The sequence below is a fragment of the Symphodus melops genome, assembly GCF_947650265.1.
Source record: "Symphodus melops genome assembly, chromosome: 22".
Taxonomy (NCBI): domain Eukaryota; kingdom Metazoa; phylum Chordata; class Actinopteri; order Labriformes; family Labridae; genus Symphodus; species Symphodus melops.
Genome location: NC_136712.1, coordinates 10,715,547 through 10,733,506, shown reverse-complemented (window position 1 = coordinate 10,733,506; position 17,960 = coordinate 10,715,547). Strand labels below are relative to the sequence as shown.

Genomic DNA, 17,960 nt, shown 5'->3' with positions numbered 1-17,960 from the left:
TTAAAAGAATTCCCTCCCCTAATATTATCCCAGGCTGGGACATGTCCAGAACAAGTAGATAAGGGAGGCCTCACTTCCTCGCCCATCTGTCACAGCAGGAATTCAGCATCAGGACCTAAACGAGATCATTTGAATTTCTATGTGTGAGCTCGTGACTTTACACTGCAGTAGGCAGCATGTTGAATGAATGAGCCACGCATTCTCTGACACTAAAGTGTCTCTGTTCCCGTTCCCAAGCAGCTTTCTTTTTTGTTTTTAAACGTACAGGAAATGATGTAAGACAAATGCAGCACCTTATTTTTATACGACACTTAAAATGTCAATCCAATAATTGCAAGTTGGCAGTGGTATCAATGTGTCCACATAAAGTGTGATTGCATTTTAGACAGAGCAGAAAACATATAGGAGACATGAATGGAGGTTTTAATGGGGGATGTACATCTGAAAACAACGAGGGATCGGTACTAAGAGATGGTAAACATTCTCGAGTGTTGAGTCTACATGCATTAAAGCACTTCTTTCAAACTAATCAAATGCTTAATAAATGATTCCTTCACACACAATTGGGGATATATGACAGAAATTGGCGACACAAGGGTGATGAAATGTGATGAACTTGTTTGTGTATGTCGAACTAATAAATTCTTAGAAGTAAATAAAAAAAGGAGAGTTTGGAGGGATGTGAATGGAAGAGGTTTGGGAAGTGAACGTGAGTGTTACTGTATATAGATCAAGTTATTTGTTTAACTCAAAAGTGAATTTCCCCTCTTCATACTGTATAAGCTAAGTAGCCAATGAATTACCCATAATGGGCATTTTACTGGAATGATACAGAACATTGAGAAATAATGTCTTCATCCAGAGCTGGAGGCGGGAACCTACCCAAAGGGCTGACACTGATTTGGGAAAAAGAAAAAAAAAACGTTGCGGGTCTGTTAGTGGGCTTGTAAGGATGTCTCAAAATGGCGTTAATATTTGATGGAGAGCAATAAAATATGAATGTGAGAAAGTGAGAACACCACATACTCAAAAGCTGGAACTTTGACAGTGAACCAAAGAAGTGTTTCACCTTTATTTAACCCTAACAGCTTTAGCCAAAAAGTGGCGATGTTTGGGATATTGAGGTCTTCCCCTGTTTGATACTGAGCTGGCTCCACGGGGCACGTCTTGCTTTACTCAATAGCTCTGGAACTGAAGTTGTTTACTGGGGATCGAATACTTCCCATGTGCTTGCCTGTGCCAAGAGACGACTGAGACGACCCAAAGAAGAAAGGTTGCAGAGCTGGAAAATTCTTTCCAAAAATGAAGAGATTGTTTGGATGTAAGTTCATCAATAAAGCCTGTTATTAAAATTGACGATTCTGTCTTGATCAACCAGTCAGAGCACACATGTCACACGTGTCCTTCATCTAACCGTCATGGATTATAATTATTTCATATTTACATCTCAAGTCTGAAGTGAAATGAGACCTCAATCGTTCAAGGTTGTTTATAACACAGCAAAGCAGAAACAGAACGCACCATCCTTTATTACACAGACATGGCGAAGGCGTACATTCAGCTCACACAGCAGACACCGCTTACTCTCAGCTTGAGTTAGCATGATCAAACTGACAAGAGAGAGCGTAACTCTGAAGATGCTGAGGAAAGGAAACCCCCCTGCTGCCTGCTGTTATCTTCTCACATCCTCAAAAACCTTTAAATGTTGTCCTTGCCTGCTCCTAAAACATGCTCTGTAATGTGCATATGAATATCATTTACATGTTCTTGCTGACAGATTGTTCTATGTACTTAAAGAAAGGTGAATTAGTCCTAAAAAAAAAAAAAAAAAGATCTTCCCTTGCCAGCAAATTTGGGCTGCTGTTTATCTGTAGTTGTGACTCTGCAGGTCCCACAAGAGCATATTAGTTTCCACCCAGGCTGAGCTCCAAAGGATCCTGTTCTCCATTAACCAACTGTCAGGATATTCAGGGAGTTTGTGCTGCCTTTAAATGGGCTGAGAGGAGGCGATGTGACCTGCTGATAATGCAGATAAGGGATTCTACCTGATCCTACACTGTCTATACTTGTGTACAGTACACCTGCAATCAGACCACCACTTCTACTTCTTACAGCCTGAAAGCTACCCGCCACTAACTGCATGTCCATCTTTCTACAAACATTTACACAGACAGACGCAAGAGGTTTTTGTGCATTGGGTTTGTATCCCTTTCTTACAAACACACACACGCACTCACGCACGCACGCACACACGCCCTGATCATTTCATTGATTAGAGCTCTATCAGGAGGCAGAGATCATGTATCGTGACCCCCAGCACACAGGAAAGGAAAAAATAAAAAAGGAAAGTAATCCAGCCTGCAGAGACCACTGTGTTGGCACTTCACATATGCAGGTCATACATGTGTCTGTGTGTGTTTGTATGTAACTGAGAGAATAATCAAAATCTACCGAGCTGACCACTGCATCCCCATACTAATCTTGCAGACCCCTTGAGACGCACCTATGCATGCATAACGTCCTGCAAACAGAAACAGGGTCACATATCTGAGGTCAGTGTCTTAAGGTCAGGGTAATAATAGAAACATATAGATTGGTATCTTAATGGTGTGTGTCCAGGAAAGTGTGTGTTGTTTGCTAGCAATGCTGAAGCGGTCTCACTCTCTGTAATACATTTAATTAGATCATTTAAATAAAAGATTTTTAAACATGTATGAGATGCACTGAAAAAGTGAGGAGGCTTCAAGCTACATCTTTTGCTTCTGAATATGCAAAAGTGGGAAGTTTCACGGAGACACACAGATACAGTGCAGTCCCTCTCCCAAAGCGGACCCTCGGTCAGTTTCCTCCTCCCAGAGAGTCGAAGCTGAGGGAGAGAAGAGAGCGTTCCCTTTTATTGGGAAAACAATCTGTCCTAATCTGCAGAGAGATGCTTCTCATCACCCCCTCTATTCATTCGTTCCCTCCCCTTGTTCTCATCAGCAGCGCTCGCCCACACACACATGCTTCCGGATACTTAGACAGAGATACTCTTTTATCCATCTCTATGAGCTTCTCTGGGGGTAGGTGTGTGTGTGTGTGTGTGTGTGTGTGTGTGTATCCTGCTGTGAATGTTTTCACTGTGTCACCAAACAGGAAGGAGGAAGTTCCCTCCAGTGGGTTTTGTATCATGGCTTTAGACCAGAAAAAAATATTACCATGGAGAGAGAGAGAGAGAGAGGGAGAGAGAGAAAATAGGAAAAAATAACACTCAGCGCTATCTGAGCTTAAAGAGGAAAGAAAAGCACATTCGTTCCATGTAAATGTCCAAAAATGTCAATAATAGAGCAAAGACCTACTTGGCGAGTTCCCAAAAGAGTAGACATAAATCCCACTAAGACAAAGTCCTAGCAAAACAGGCTACATTTCTGCCTTGGGGATTAAAAACATTTGATAGTCTCAATTATGTGAAAGACATAGTGCCTTATGGTAGAGTCAAGCTGCAATGAGGCCAGCAGGACGGCCTGTTGAGGTGTCCTTGAGGTAATTAGCACAAACTGTTCTATATTGCAAAGTTAAAAGCGGAATTACTTTTAATTGTCGGGAGAAAGATTTGAAATATGTAACAGTTGTCATACGCGTGCATGACTGACGACTGTCCTGAGCAACTACAATTATTGGATTGTTAAGTTCTGTAAGAATCAAACTATGCAGAAGTGTCTTTATATGCAGTTATTAACCGAGGAGAAGCGGGCTGATCAACTTTCTCACCCACCAGATGGTCTCCAGGTTCAACATGCTGTCATTTCTGTAAGGCAGATTTTATTTGAAAAGTTTGAGCACAAACTGGGAGGAAATGCACTCTGGATACATTGGCCCGGGTGGAATGGCTCATACAGATGGTTAAACGTGAATAGTTCCTGTGGTCACCACTGTAGAACATGATAGAGTTCACACAACAAACCCTGCAGCACTGGCACAGTCGTCTGTGATCAGTCGAGCTGTTACAAGTGTCTTCTGTCTTTCTGTCCTCCAAATAAACAAAAGTTGAAATCAATCTGGTGGCACTGGGACACGCACACACAAAAACACTTGCATTGACTTCTGTCTCATTGCCAATGTCCAAAACCCCACAAAACTGTCCCCCCTCCTGGCTGCACACACACACAGCACCATCTCCCTGTGACCAGAGGCTTTATAGATTTCTAAGCACTTCTCATCTCAGATAACCAACCAATCAATGAGCTCTGTTCAATTAGCCGAGCCTGTGCACCTGGTAGTTCTGCTTTTGGCTGTGTGTGTGTGTGTGTGTGTGTGTGTGTGTGTGTGTGTGTGTGTGTGTGTGTGTGTGTGTGTGTGTGTGTGTGTGTGTGTGTGTGTGTGTGTGTGTGTGTGTGTGTGTGTGTGTGTGTGTGTGTGTGTGTGTGTGTGTGTGTGGCCGGGTGATGTGGTGTCTTTTTGTGACAATGTGTCACCCGATAGGAGCTCTCAGAGAAGAGCTACAGTCCCTATATCTGATTCAGGCTCGAGCTAATTGAGTAGCCTTGACATGCACAAACGCAAACACACGCACGCACACACACACACACACACCTTGAAGACTGCTTTTTAGATGTCCTTAAATACTTTTGCACACACGACAGTCCAGCTCCAATACCTAGTATTCCTTCAGAAAAAAGTAGTGCAGTTACACAGACACAAACAAAAAGAGGTCTCAAGCATCCATAAAGCTGTCCAAATCTTTACCTTTAAATTCTTTGCACACTGATTCTTCAGAGGAAAGATAAGGAGCTCTCAGTAATCCAGTGTGCTCTGTAGGTTTCAGTATTTGCATAATATGAGTGAATAGAAAATGTGACCAGGGAGACAACTCAGGCCCCAAGATACAGTATCTAGTCATTTTCATTTATTTCTATGAGGAGTTAAAGACACTTGATGGACAGAGATCAAGGTACAGGCCTGACAATACAGAGCTAAAAAGCTAATATGGCTTGGCAAGCCTTTTTCCAATGTCAAACAATGTTCCACACGAGCACTGCCGGGTATTCAATTCAAAGAAGAGGAAGCAGAGGACGGTCCTCCTGGATCATCTTCATTTCATTGACACATGCATTTCTTTAAACCATACGATCATTTGATTAAACACAGTGTAAGGTCATCTCTCTGAATTGTTGTTGTGCTTTACATGCAAATGCAAAAAGTTGGCCTGCATGATAGGAAGTCCTTAGTATCAGACAGAAAATGTGTTAAATAATGGAGAAGTGTGAGCCTTGGTTCTGCAGAGATGAGCTAATTTGAAAGATTGAAAAAAAAAGGATTTATCAAGCCATCACAAACAAGTCATCACAATCACAAGTTGACTGAGGGTATAAGATGGATACAACCACAGACACGGAGATGAAGTGACAGAGGCAACTGTGAGCTTAATTCAGAATTGAATTTGGCATATTGTCAAGTGATGTCAAACATGGTCCTGGATAACAATCACTGAAAATAAAAGTGTACCATTCCATGCCAGAAGATATTCCATGGTGCAAGAGAGTGTTGTGGGGAAGAAAAAAAAAAAAAAAAATGTCAAAAACAAATATTTCACTGTGCTAACGTGCGGACGGGGAATGAAGTCTATAAATGAATGGCTGTCGTCTGTTATTACTGATTACATTTACATGCACACCATATTCCATTTTACTGTTTAATATATATATATATATATATATATATATATATATATACATATATATATATGGAATAACGACAATATTCTGTTTGTTTAGGAGTTATGTCAACACATAACCCAATTAAGCTCATTTTTTGATTATTGAAAAGACTCCTGTATCAACACAAATATTGGGTCATGTAAACGTGTTATGTGGCTTTTACTGTTTATTAGGAATATGCTGATTAACATGTAAATGGGAATATTTCAGTAGCGCCGCACTCTGAGGAAAATTGCCTAAACCAGAATATGGACCTTCATAGGAAAATGATGTGCATGTAAACGTAGTCGCTGACTGAATTCCAACGTAGGCTTTTTGTAAAATCAAAAACTCATTTTGTTTCCTGTGAAGACAGGCCAAATCCAATTTCAGTGGTAGGATTCTGCCTATTTGTGACATGCCAAGCAAATGCGAATGGAAAAAAAATAAAAAATTGGGACATAAACTCGCAAAGGTAGGGGTCACCGGTGGCGCAGCGGCAGTGCGTGCGATCCCACGTATTGAGGCTCAGTCCTCGCGCGCGGGCGGCCCGGGTTCGCGTCCGGCATGTCTCTCCCCACTCTCTCCCCCCTTCCGACTCTATCCACTTTCCTCCCTCTATAATAAAGGCATAAAAAAAAAAAAACGCCAAACTCGCAAAGGTAATCCAGGTGGATATTGTTCAGAAACATAAACAAGAAACTTTCTATCACTTCTGTAAAGTTAGCAACTTACTCAAAGGTTAAAGACAAATATAGGGGGAAGTGTATTTGACAGAGAGGACCGCAAAATTGGATTTTCTACAACAGATCCACTGCTCGTGAGAAAACAGCGACAGAGTGCGACAATTTCAGTCAAAAACAGATATTGATTTATAAAATATTTACAACTGAAGAGAGCAGACTGTGTTTTGCAGGAATATATATGCAAACAAACGGGTGAATGTTTAAATATTTAAATTTCAGTAAAGTGAGCAGACACCACTATGTTGATGGACAGGAGTAACTTTCTATTTTTTTTTATGGGCTGATTCTCCATCAGTTGTCACAGTGATTTATTTTTTTACAGGAGTAACTTTCTATAAGACAGACTACATTAGTCAGGCAGAATTCACACACTGACAGATGACCGATCCCTGCTTCAAAAAAAACACCCACAGATTTACTGTCAGAGTCTGTCCTATGCCTCACTTACTCCAACACACACACACACACACACACACACACACACACACACACACACACACACACACACACACACACACACACACACACACACACACACACACACACACACACACACACACACACACACACACACACACACACACACACACACACACACACACACACACACACACACACACACACACGAAGCCTCTCCGCAATGCCACTTAGATCTCTTCAGAAATCCAAAATGCACTTTGACAATCAGCCCTCGCTTTTATTCCTTGGCTATGTAATCTGCAGCAAAAAATAACCATTCCCTAATTTACACTCATGTAGACATGCACTCTCTAAAAGGGTGAAGCCAAACCAATTGAAGGCAAGAAGTTAAGAAAAAAAAAAAAAATCAAACACAGGAGACGTTATTTATAACTTCAAAGTATTATGTGACAATATGAATTTTGCTGGAGAGAAGTACAGCTGCGTCCCCGTTCCCAAGATATAGAGGATCTCTTTCAGCTTGTACTACAACAGGCTGCGGGACTTTTCAAAAGAAGTGGCACTCAGTACACACACACACACACACACACACAATCAAAGAGATGGAGATAGCGGTATGAGAGCAGAGATTCTAAAGGAACAGGCAGAAAGAGAGTGAGTGAGAACATTAAAGATGTGAGGAACAAATCAGGAGAGATAAGCCTGAAAGTAATACAGAGATTAATTGAAAGGACATCATTGGGAGAAAAACACACAAATACTCAGCTCGTGATCTGAAATGTACCATTATCTTTTGTTGCCTTGCAACAGTGTTTCTATTTCCTTTTTTTTTTTTTTTTTTTTGGCAGACCGCCTCTCTTTACTCCTCTGTGCTTACACTAGGTTTAGATAAATCTTTATCAGCGCCAAGTGGCATGAGGTGTCAGGGAACAAACAATTGAGAGCCGCAGCAGGTCTACACACATTTGTATGCAGTGGCATGTTCCTGTGTTTTGGGAAAACTTGCTTTCTCCACAGGCTCACTTTCAGTGACAAGAAAAAGATTTTCCCTTAACATTAAAGGTCCCATATTCTGCTCTTTTTGGGGATTCTAATATCTAATTTATGAGCCTATTAAATACCTTCACAATCGCTAATGTTTGAAAAAAAGGTCTCTGTTTAACTGTACAGCCGCTCCACGGCGTCTCTCATTCCCCGACATCAGGGTCCCCACATGGTGAGACATCTAGTCTGATCTGATTGGTCTGCCGCTCTGCTCTGTTGTAATTGGTCAGTCTCTCAGCACGGATGTCACATGGGCGTGCAGCACAAGCTTGGTCTCGCTACAACGAGCCATTGGGTTTGACTCAGTGATATCACACTGGCAAAGTTCATTCGCGGGGAGGGACCGAGCGTTACATGCAGCTACTGCCAACATGAGGATGCAGGAGAAGATGACTTTAAATTTGTGCACATAGATGTGTCTAATCATGCACAAGAAACCTGGAAAAAACACTGAAGAGAATCTCAAACCAGTAAAGGCTGAATATAGAAACTTTAATATAATTTTTTTGTAGTTAAAAAAATGCTGCCATTGTGACAACTTTGTAGTCTCCATTTCTAAATCCAGTATGCTTTTTTTTTACTATTGCATGTTCAATTTATTTCTTGTTTTTCAATGGCTTTAGAGCACTTTCAATTGCAATTCATTTGCATGAAAGGTGTGACTGTATATGAATAAAGCTTGATGAATTCTACTCTTTTAGAAAAATCTCCCATTTTTGACCTGCACAAAAATGTTTTGTAAGTATAAATCAAAGAACTGTACGAAGGAGAGTGCAAACATATGAGCCAACAAATTGATCACCAATCAAAATTATACAGTTCAAATTCAGTCGCGTCTGGTCAGAGAAAAAGTCATCAACAATTTGTATGACAAGGAGCTTGACAGTCTCAATTTGATTTCTCTCTGCTCTAATAGTTTCTTTGCTTCATCTTTCATGACACAAGGTCAGCTCTGACAGTCAGTCAATCAATCAATACAAAGACACACTTGCATTAGAATGAACAAACGTCAGTGATATCATTCATTAAGCTAACAGTTTCCATTTAATATGCTGGCAGACACACCTTTCCACTTCTCATGGACTCTTGATTTTGTGTTTGTGTGGTTGTCGTGTGTGCTAGTGATTAATCCAGTGTTACTAGTAGGAGGTGGTAAAGCCCTGAGGCTGTACTTTCCTCTGATGAGATCTTGACAGCTAAAGGTTTATTCCTCTGCATCTCTCTCTCTCTCTTCCCGCTCTCTTCCCCTCCCTCTACGCTCTCCATTTCAGCTCCCTCATTGCTTCTTTTTTTTTTCCTCCTTCCTCCGCTTTAATTGCAGTCTCTCTCTTTTCCCCCTCTGTGTGCTTCCACTCCTCCTCCCACTATCCTCTTACTCCTGCTACTCAAACCCCAACCCTCCTTATCCGAATCAATCACCGACCGTCCTCCTCTCCACTCTTTCTCGAGAAATTCTGACTGCTGGATGTCCACTTTAGGAAACATGCCTTCAAGTCCTCTGATGCTTTTTTTTTTTGCTCTTTTTATCTCTTTTAAATCTGTCTCCCTTCCTTCACCCTCCTCACCCCCCCACCCCCACTCTCTAATTCACGTTCTTACTCTCCCTCTCTTCAAGTGATTAGCAGGGCAGAGGTGGAAACATGTTAACACAGGGAGTTTAAAAGTTTTACTTATATCATAGACTTAGCAAATCTTCACACACAATCAAAACCTTGGATGACAGATAAGAATGTGGGCTTTCCTTTCCCAAATGTGAGTGTCTTCTAGTGACAGTGTGTGCTAGTCATTGTGTGTGCCATCTTCAATGAGTAGTATCATGTGTCCTCTAGTTCATGAGTATGTGCATAGTAGACATGAAAAGATAATGTGTTAGAAATGCAAACGGCGCTTCTCCTGCCACTCAACTTATTAAGGTTGAATTGCTCTGTCCAACCTGAGGTCACAGGCTTCAAACTGTCGGGTGTCCACTGATATGCACGCATGCTACATAGAACTCTATTACGTCTTTTCATGTGACCTTTTCATTTTAAAAGGTCACTTATAAGGTGTTGATACTTGTATACACCCTGGGAGCACAAAGCTGCAAGGATTAGATTTCAAAGCAGAACCAAGTTTACTCAGCTGATATTATGTAATTCAGTGAACACAGGCCCAAGTAGAGTGTGGGATTAGATGCTCAAGCATCATAATAAAGAGTAGCTGTAGTTTGTTATATTCATTTTTACACTTGCACTCCGTTGCACTTAAACTCAAGAGTGGTTCTGAATATTAGGTGCAGAAGTCCCATCTGTTTTTTTACTGGCTCCCTGTTACCCATGACAAACTGTACTAACCCCTGATTGTTAAAAAAACAAATTACAAGTATTTTATGGAAACAAGAAGTACAAGATCTGACTGGATATTGATACAAGTAACTGTATCAGTGTCAGATAGAACCTAAAATGATGAGGGGCCCACAAATGCAGCCATCCAATACCATAATTTATTAATCCCCCCTCCAAAAGTTTCAGTTAATTGACTCTAGCAGAGTTATCTTAGGCAAAGCTAGCAATATGTCAGATATCATAGTTTTGTGCCCATATTTGTTTTATATTTCTTGCATTGAAAGGATTCTTGTGATTGGCAAATACTCTATTGTCGTTGGTGTCTGGAAGTAAAACAACATGTCATTCTGGAAGTTGTATCAATGTACTCAACAGTCTCCCTATAGGAACTACAAATACCTTTCTGCTTTGTTTACTGATGCATTTTGCAATCTTGATAAACGTTTTTTTTTTTAAATGAAATTCTCGGGAGGATTACTAGATTTGACAGATAAGGTTATCTGCACATATTTGTTTAAAGGACAAACTAAGCCATTGAGTTTCACATTGTTGCAGCCTATCGCATTAGAACAATTTCATCCTATTTGCATGATTTATCATGTGGGATTGTAAAAGCCTTTTTGAAATGTACACTGCCGAACAGATTTGTTAAAACCTTCACTCACTCACTGTCTCGCACACTCTCGCCTCTCACTAACAGTACACATCAAGCCCAATTTCATCATGAATAATTGATGAGGTCTTCACTCAGTCTCTCTCACCGCTCACTCTCTCCCACATGCGCGTCTCTTTCTTCCTCTCAACTGTACCACATACACCTACAAGAGAGATGACTGCACAGTTGGTGTGTGACGTGTGTGTGTGTGTGTGTGTGTGCGATACATTTCTGTAAGTTTGTGGATGATTACAGATGCAAAACGCATGAGAGGAAGAGGCTGTATTTGGGTGTGCGCATGCATATTTCTAGCCCTCCGTCTGACAGGATGACACAGAAACAAGCACACAAGTGTACTCCAGCTCTCACCTCGACTCTGTGTTCCTGCATGAATAGAAAGTCAAGATTAGATGCAAGCAGCCCTCGAGTCACCTCTGGAGGGTACAGAAACTTACAAACACTCCGATGCACACTATGAATCTACACACAAGCCTTGTTGTGGTGTGTGCAAGGGTGAGGTGTGTAAAAATCAATCCTTAATTCACATCTCATCTTCAGTGCTATACCCAGTGCCACTCAAACACTAACACCAAGAGTCCCTCTGTCATGCCCAAGACCACCTCTGGTACACCCAAGTACTCCTTTGTCACAATGGAGTATACGTCAAAGCTCTCTTTGCCCAGCAATATGCCCCTCTTATATACCACAGACCAAGTTGTGAAAGGGGTACACCGCTGGCAAGAGGGACTCGAACTACATCATTGGTACACAGTTTCATCTTTTATGCCCAAGCGATCCCTGTAGGTACATTCATGTCATCAGGATGTTGTAACCTCCTGGGCAGAGCAACTTCTCCAGCATCGACTGTCATTTCTGAAGATACTCTGATGAAGTTCCTTTTAGCTTCCTCTTTACAAGCTGGTACTTACCTTGTACAGTCAGACCAAACTCTGGTAGAAAAATTCTACGTTCTACGATTTGCCTCAATGCCCCTCAACCACATTTCATTTCTTGTGCACCCAAGTACCTTTCTGGTATGCTCCCCCGTCATAAACCTAAATTTCACTGTAGTATGCAACAGAACTACTATGTTGGGTGACTTAATCCTGAATCTTATCACATAACAACCCGAAGATGAAACTAGTGATGACCTTCAACATCTTATTACATTCTCTCCCCCTCCGTCCCTCTTTTAAGTCTCTTCACATTTCTTTCCCCCTTCTCCATTTCAAATTCATAAGAAATGACAAACAGAGGGAACACACAAAAAGCTGTCGCTATCATTCACACACAAATGCAATGAATGGAACAAAACTTCTCTGGCAGCCCACACAAAATAAGAAATGCGGGACAAGTGGAGGGAGAGTCATGCGGAGACGAGCGGCGAGGAGAAAATGAAGAGAGGGGGGGAAAAAACTTTTTATTTCATGTTCTTCCAAAATGAATTTCAGGGCTCATCTGCTGTGGGTGATGTTGGTTTTCATGGCCTAACAGCCTCAGATAAATACAGACTTGGCTCTGAGAGGAGGACAAACAGCCGACATCATCAGTTATACAGCCATAGACAGACAGAGAGGGGAGAAGGACGAGACAGAATGAATAGAGGAAGACGAGAAAGACAAGGAGTGAAGGAAGTATAACGAGTAAATTAAAACCTGGATTGTGTCATGGGCAAAAAAACAAACAAACATTAAGATGAGGAAGAGTGAAATCAGGCCTAAAGATAAAAAAAAGTAGGTACAATCATACCAGAAAAATAGGAGTATACACTGTTGGTTGTAGTGGTGTGCCATATAATGATCTTAGAGTTTGAAGGATTTTTATTTGTTGACGATCTGCCAACACAAAGAGATCGTAGACCTGGGCTTTAGTGTTCATAATTATTACTATCATACTGCAGTTTATACTCCTACACATATTTTCCAAACAGACACGGCATAAGAAACAGTAAACTGGACTTATTGCATAGTTTGCACAGTGAAGGTTTACAGTATATTTCGGATATACTGTCAACTATTTTAAAGTGGACATATTATCCCCCTTTTCACCGGTTCAAACAGTCCCCTGAGCTCTAAAGGAAACATGCTGTGCTTTAGTCAAAATATAACATGAATCAAGCAGCAGAGAGGTTTGTGACCCTGTAGAAACCAGCTCTCAGAACGCTCTGTTTTGGTGTGCCTCTCTTTAAATGCAATGAGCCCCCCCTGAGTTTTCCAGGAGACATCGCTCCCCTGTGAAAATAAAAATGGTGGACCTGCGCAAAAGTTTGACTCAAAGCTAAAGTTGGAGTTCATGGGTGGAGTTACCAGGGGAGGGATCCAACTTGTGATGTCACAAACTGAGAAAATTTGAATGTTCAAAAACACTGAAAAAGTGGATTTTTCACAATGTGCCCCCTTAATGAGCTCAAGAGATGTAAACAGTCTGCAGTAGGGATATGAAGATTAATCGTGAGACAGTTAAAAAGTGATACAAAAGGTGTCAAGGTTTGAATCGTACTCTGAAAAATGAATCGCATTAACATTGTGGGGGTCAGCAGACGTTATCACGGCAGTCGAAGCATTTTTGCTTTTCAAGACAGAAAATGAAAAATGTTGAGAACATAACACAAACTGTGTGCAAACATTGCAATAGGACAGAGAACTTCACAAAAAGCACAACCAACATGATTCAGCATTTAATCAACACCACAATGAGAAGCTCCAATCATCTCACGATCATCTAAAGAAAAAATCACGAGAGCAGCTAACTGTCATAGCAGTGTTACCAGCTGTATGCACTGAGCTTATGATGGTGAAATGACCCTTAACCTTCTGGTTTCTTCAACTTTCACTCAGAAGCAAAAAGCAGCTTTTAAGTTTGAAAGAATAAAAGTTTTAACATTTATAATGATGATTATCAATATCAACTGATTTGACATTTTTATCGTGATAACATTTTTGGTCATGTCGCCCAGGCCTGGATGAAATCAGGATCGTGATTTTGCCTTAAAAAAAGTGATCTGGTATTTTTTCCCCACTTCTAGTTGGTTTCTTTCTACAGGGTCTGTCTGATCATCTCCCTCCTTATCCTGTTGGACTTTACTGTAATATTGTCAAGATGTCAGCAATTACCATGTTGAGTAAAATGTCATGAGATTTCATAGAAATGATCAGCAACGCTACAAAAAAAATAAATAAAAATTAAATCAATTTCATTTTAAACGAGACCTCCTGGAGTAAAAGCCAATATCATTAGTAAAGTAAAGAGTTCTTTTACGAGGTCTGGTGGAGAAATGTATCTGAGATTTGCTATCTTACTTCATACTTTTACCTTTTTCATTTAAGCCTTTGAGATCTCACAAAGACTCATATCATACTCAGATGGTTTCTTACATGGACACGAGTTAAAGTTTATCACTCAATCTACTTACCCCTCTAAAGCTTGACTACAATGTCTGCGGCGACAATAAAGACAGAATGGAGACTCTAATAGCTGATAGGACTCCATTGCCTGAAGGTTGAAGGCTCAATGCCACACTGAATGAGAAGTCGCTGAAGCGGGCATGTGTGTATTAAAATCTCTACAAGAGAGAAAGAAGAAATATTGCAGGCCAATGTTGGACTGTCTGTCTGTCTGTCTGTCTGTCTGTCTCAGTTGTACTTATGTCATAAAGCTTGTTTTTGATTTGAATTATATAACCATTAACCACTTTATTGCTGACTCATAGTAGGGATGGGCACTAGCACTCGAGCACTCAAGTACGGGATACAAGAGTATGACTTCTCCGGCCACGGCTTCAGCACACACGAGCCAGATGTCAACAGAAACAATAGGGAGATACGGCAACTCTCAAGGGACAAATCAGACAGAAAGCAAAAGCACAACAAATACAGAACTGTCTGCTACACTTGCGATATGTCAGTCAAGAAAAGTGATGACAAAACGATGAAATGGATGTTCAGTGCAAGATTTGTGGCGTTAAAATTGCATACCATGTTTATATCATTTTACAGGCATTTACAGGCATAAAAAAATATTGCGCCTGATGCGAAAAAAAAAAAAATCATGCAAATAATAATAATCTGCGAGTACTCTAGTACTCTTTCATTAGGTAATTAGAGTACTCGACTGCAGAGATAACAGTAAATTGCCACCCCTAACTCATAGAAGTAAAGCAGTTTGATTGATGTGTGTGAGTTTGAGCTACCTGAGGTCTGGATGTGTTTCTAGGTGTGTGTGTGTGTGTGTGTGTGTGTGTGTGTGTGTGTGTGTGTGTGTGTGTGTGTGTGTGTGTGTGTGTTGGCCTCGGAGGTGCCAGTCAGGCATGACAGGAGGAGAGAATTAAAAGCCGTAGGCACCCGGAGACCTTCTAACACACCAGTGTGTGTGTGTGTGTGTGTGTGTGTGTGTGTGTGTGTTTGTGTATAGTTGTGCTGGCTGTGTGTAGAAAGTGACCTTCTCTCCAGACTAGTGTCACAGACGGTTGGTTTTTGTACCAGCCCTTTGGCTTTATGGAGGCCTATGGGCGACGTATACTACCGTCTGGAAGAGAGTCGAAATGTGAGTGTTCAGGATTATGTCAGCGTGTGCATTCAGAAGTGACTACTAAAACAGGCTAGTCTCCTGCCAAACCACTCCCACATGATGATAAAACATTATGACTAGTCCAAAACAGCCCTTCAAGGACAGAAATATCCCCATAAGCCACTGAAATCATAGAAAGATAGTAAGAAATACTAAACAAGATGCAGAGCTTTTGAAGTTTCTCTCTTTGAACGGTCTCGACTAAACATTTACGTAGCCAAACATGATTCGTCAGATTTTGCCTATTGTCAACTGATCATGAAATGTCTTTTTTTCCCCACTCATTGATCAAATTCCCATTTGTTTATAAGAGATTAACCTTGTAATTAAACAATTTATCGACTAGCAATATTAATTTATTCTATTATAGGACTTACTCATTTGGTCTGCATTGTGGTGACCTTATAACAATATTACACATTGAAGACATCTGCGGCCACAATCAGCATCTGTCAAACCACCAACAAACAACCAACCATCTTTTGACTTACCTTTCAAAGATTTACTCGATTTTCCTGATCATATAGTGACAAGAATCCCCAAACCCAGCCTCGGATACAAAAACATTACATCTATAAAGATCCATGTACTGCATCAAATAGGCCAACACTGACTTTTTTTTATTAGGTGATGCAGAACAATATAAGACAAGTGAGGGACAAGGCAAGAGCAACTGGGGGCAACAAAAACTTGGGCCTGCAGTGGGCTACTTTTTCAGTTGGCCCTCTCCGCAGGGCCTGGGGGCAACTAAAAGAGGGACACCACTACATCCCACTATGACTGAAATAATAAAAAGGATAATATAGGTAGAAAGAAAGGAGGAAAAGAAAGGGGAGGTGGAAGATAAAGAATAAAAATAGAAGAATAAGAGGAGGGGGAAGAAAACTAGTATTAACACAAACAGGGACCTGCAACACCCTCAACATACACATTTGCTTCATGTTGTCTTTGTATAGCTGCACATTGTATCAGGGTGTCGCCTCTCCTACATACTATTGCCCTTTCACTGACTTTTTGATAGATACCCTTATTTGGCCAATCATGTGGTGGCCTTCCATACACTGTTCCCCACCTTTTTTGGCCAATGAGAAGCTAAGTTAAAGACAGGCCTGTTCTTATGTTTCTCTCCGTATCTACATAGAAGGAATCTCAAATAATCAAACAATCTCAAATCTTATTGTAACACTGATGTACAGTGAGAGCAGCTTAAGTTTATCTGAGGCAGGTAACAAGGGCAGAATTTGAACAATTCTGATCAAGAGAAACAGACACTACGATCCCATTGGAAATATCATTTCACTTTCCGAATCCGTTCAGCTGTGATGCCCAAATTAGAACAAAAACACTCCTTATGTGTGTTTTGGTATTAAGAAGTGAAGTGTGGAAAAAGTCTGCACACAGGGAGTGAATACATGAGTGAGGAAGAGTGGCTGAAGCATGTGAAAGCCTTGGGGGAAAAAACAAAAAAACAAAAACGAAAGTCTGGTGCGTATTTTTTCCCCTTTTCATGAGGTTAACTGTACTTGGAAAAAAAAGTGATGAATTTTTTTACAAGAAGAGTCCCTCTCTCTTTCCTACATGTGCCATTTTTGTTTATCTGACTTCCTATTCATCCACCCTGCCGTCTATAAATAGTGGTCAGTCAGAGAACATTTACTAAAAAGTACTTATTGTCTGTGCATCAGATCTTGTCTGAAATATACACATGTTCAAATACAAATCTTCTTAATTGTAAATTCCCCCTCTCTGTGGTGAGCTTTGAGGAAACTTTGCTTTGTATTCAAGCCTATCTGCTTCTTCATACTTAGCTAGCTAGCGTGCGCTCTCTCTCTCTCTCTCTCTCTCTCTCTATGGGCCCAATTAACAGCCATAATTACTGCGAGCCGGAATGAGAGGTCAGAGGGAAAAAAAAAAACAGCATCAATATTTTAACCAAGAATAGATGTTTCGATACATTAATGCACCTCTACATGATGGGGGAAAGAGACAAGAATAAATTAAGAAGAAGAAGGAGTGGGCAAAATTAGAAATGTGTGAAAGAGGTTGAAAAGGCAGCGCATATTAAGTGGGTGGTTATGTTGCTGAAGAAGTTGATTAAGCGAAAGCAAAGAAACCGTTAAAAATATATGCAGCAAGTGCACACTCTTAATCACATACACATTTAAAAAAACAGTAATATTATGAATAATCGTCTAAACCTCGACTTAGGCGAGCAAAACCACATTAGAAGTTAAAGCACATCCAAACACAAACAGCACTGGGACCCTCTATCAGTGCTGCCAGCATGGATGTGGAAGACAGCACAGATGGTTGGGAGAAGCAGCAAATATTTTTTTAAGCAAGAACCCAACTGCCTGATGCAGAGAAAAGGCTTGATTTAACAACCACATCATTTAACCCAATTTGTCCCAAATCAAAACAAATGTAGCACCAATGTGTGCAATGCTGTTTTGTTTTTTTCATGATAAGTGTGCACAGAGAAGCCTTTAGCACACCATTCACAGCCAAGACGGGGACAGATGTGGAGCCA

The 17,960-nt window shown here is 40.7% G+C and overlaps 1 protein-coding gene across 3 annotated transcripts in view; it reads right to left on the bottom strand.

The window, feature by feature from the left end:
• grm8a (glutamate receptor, metabotropic 8a) overlaps positions 1–17,960 on the bottom strand; it is a 216,077-nt gene that overhangs the window by 168,993 nt on the left and 29,124 nt on the right. The window lies entirely within an intron of this gene.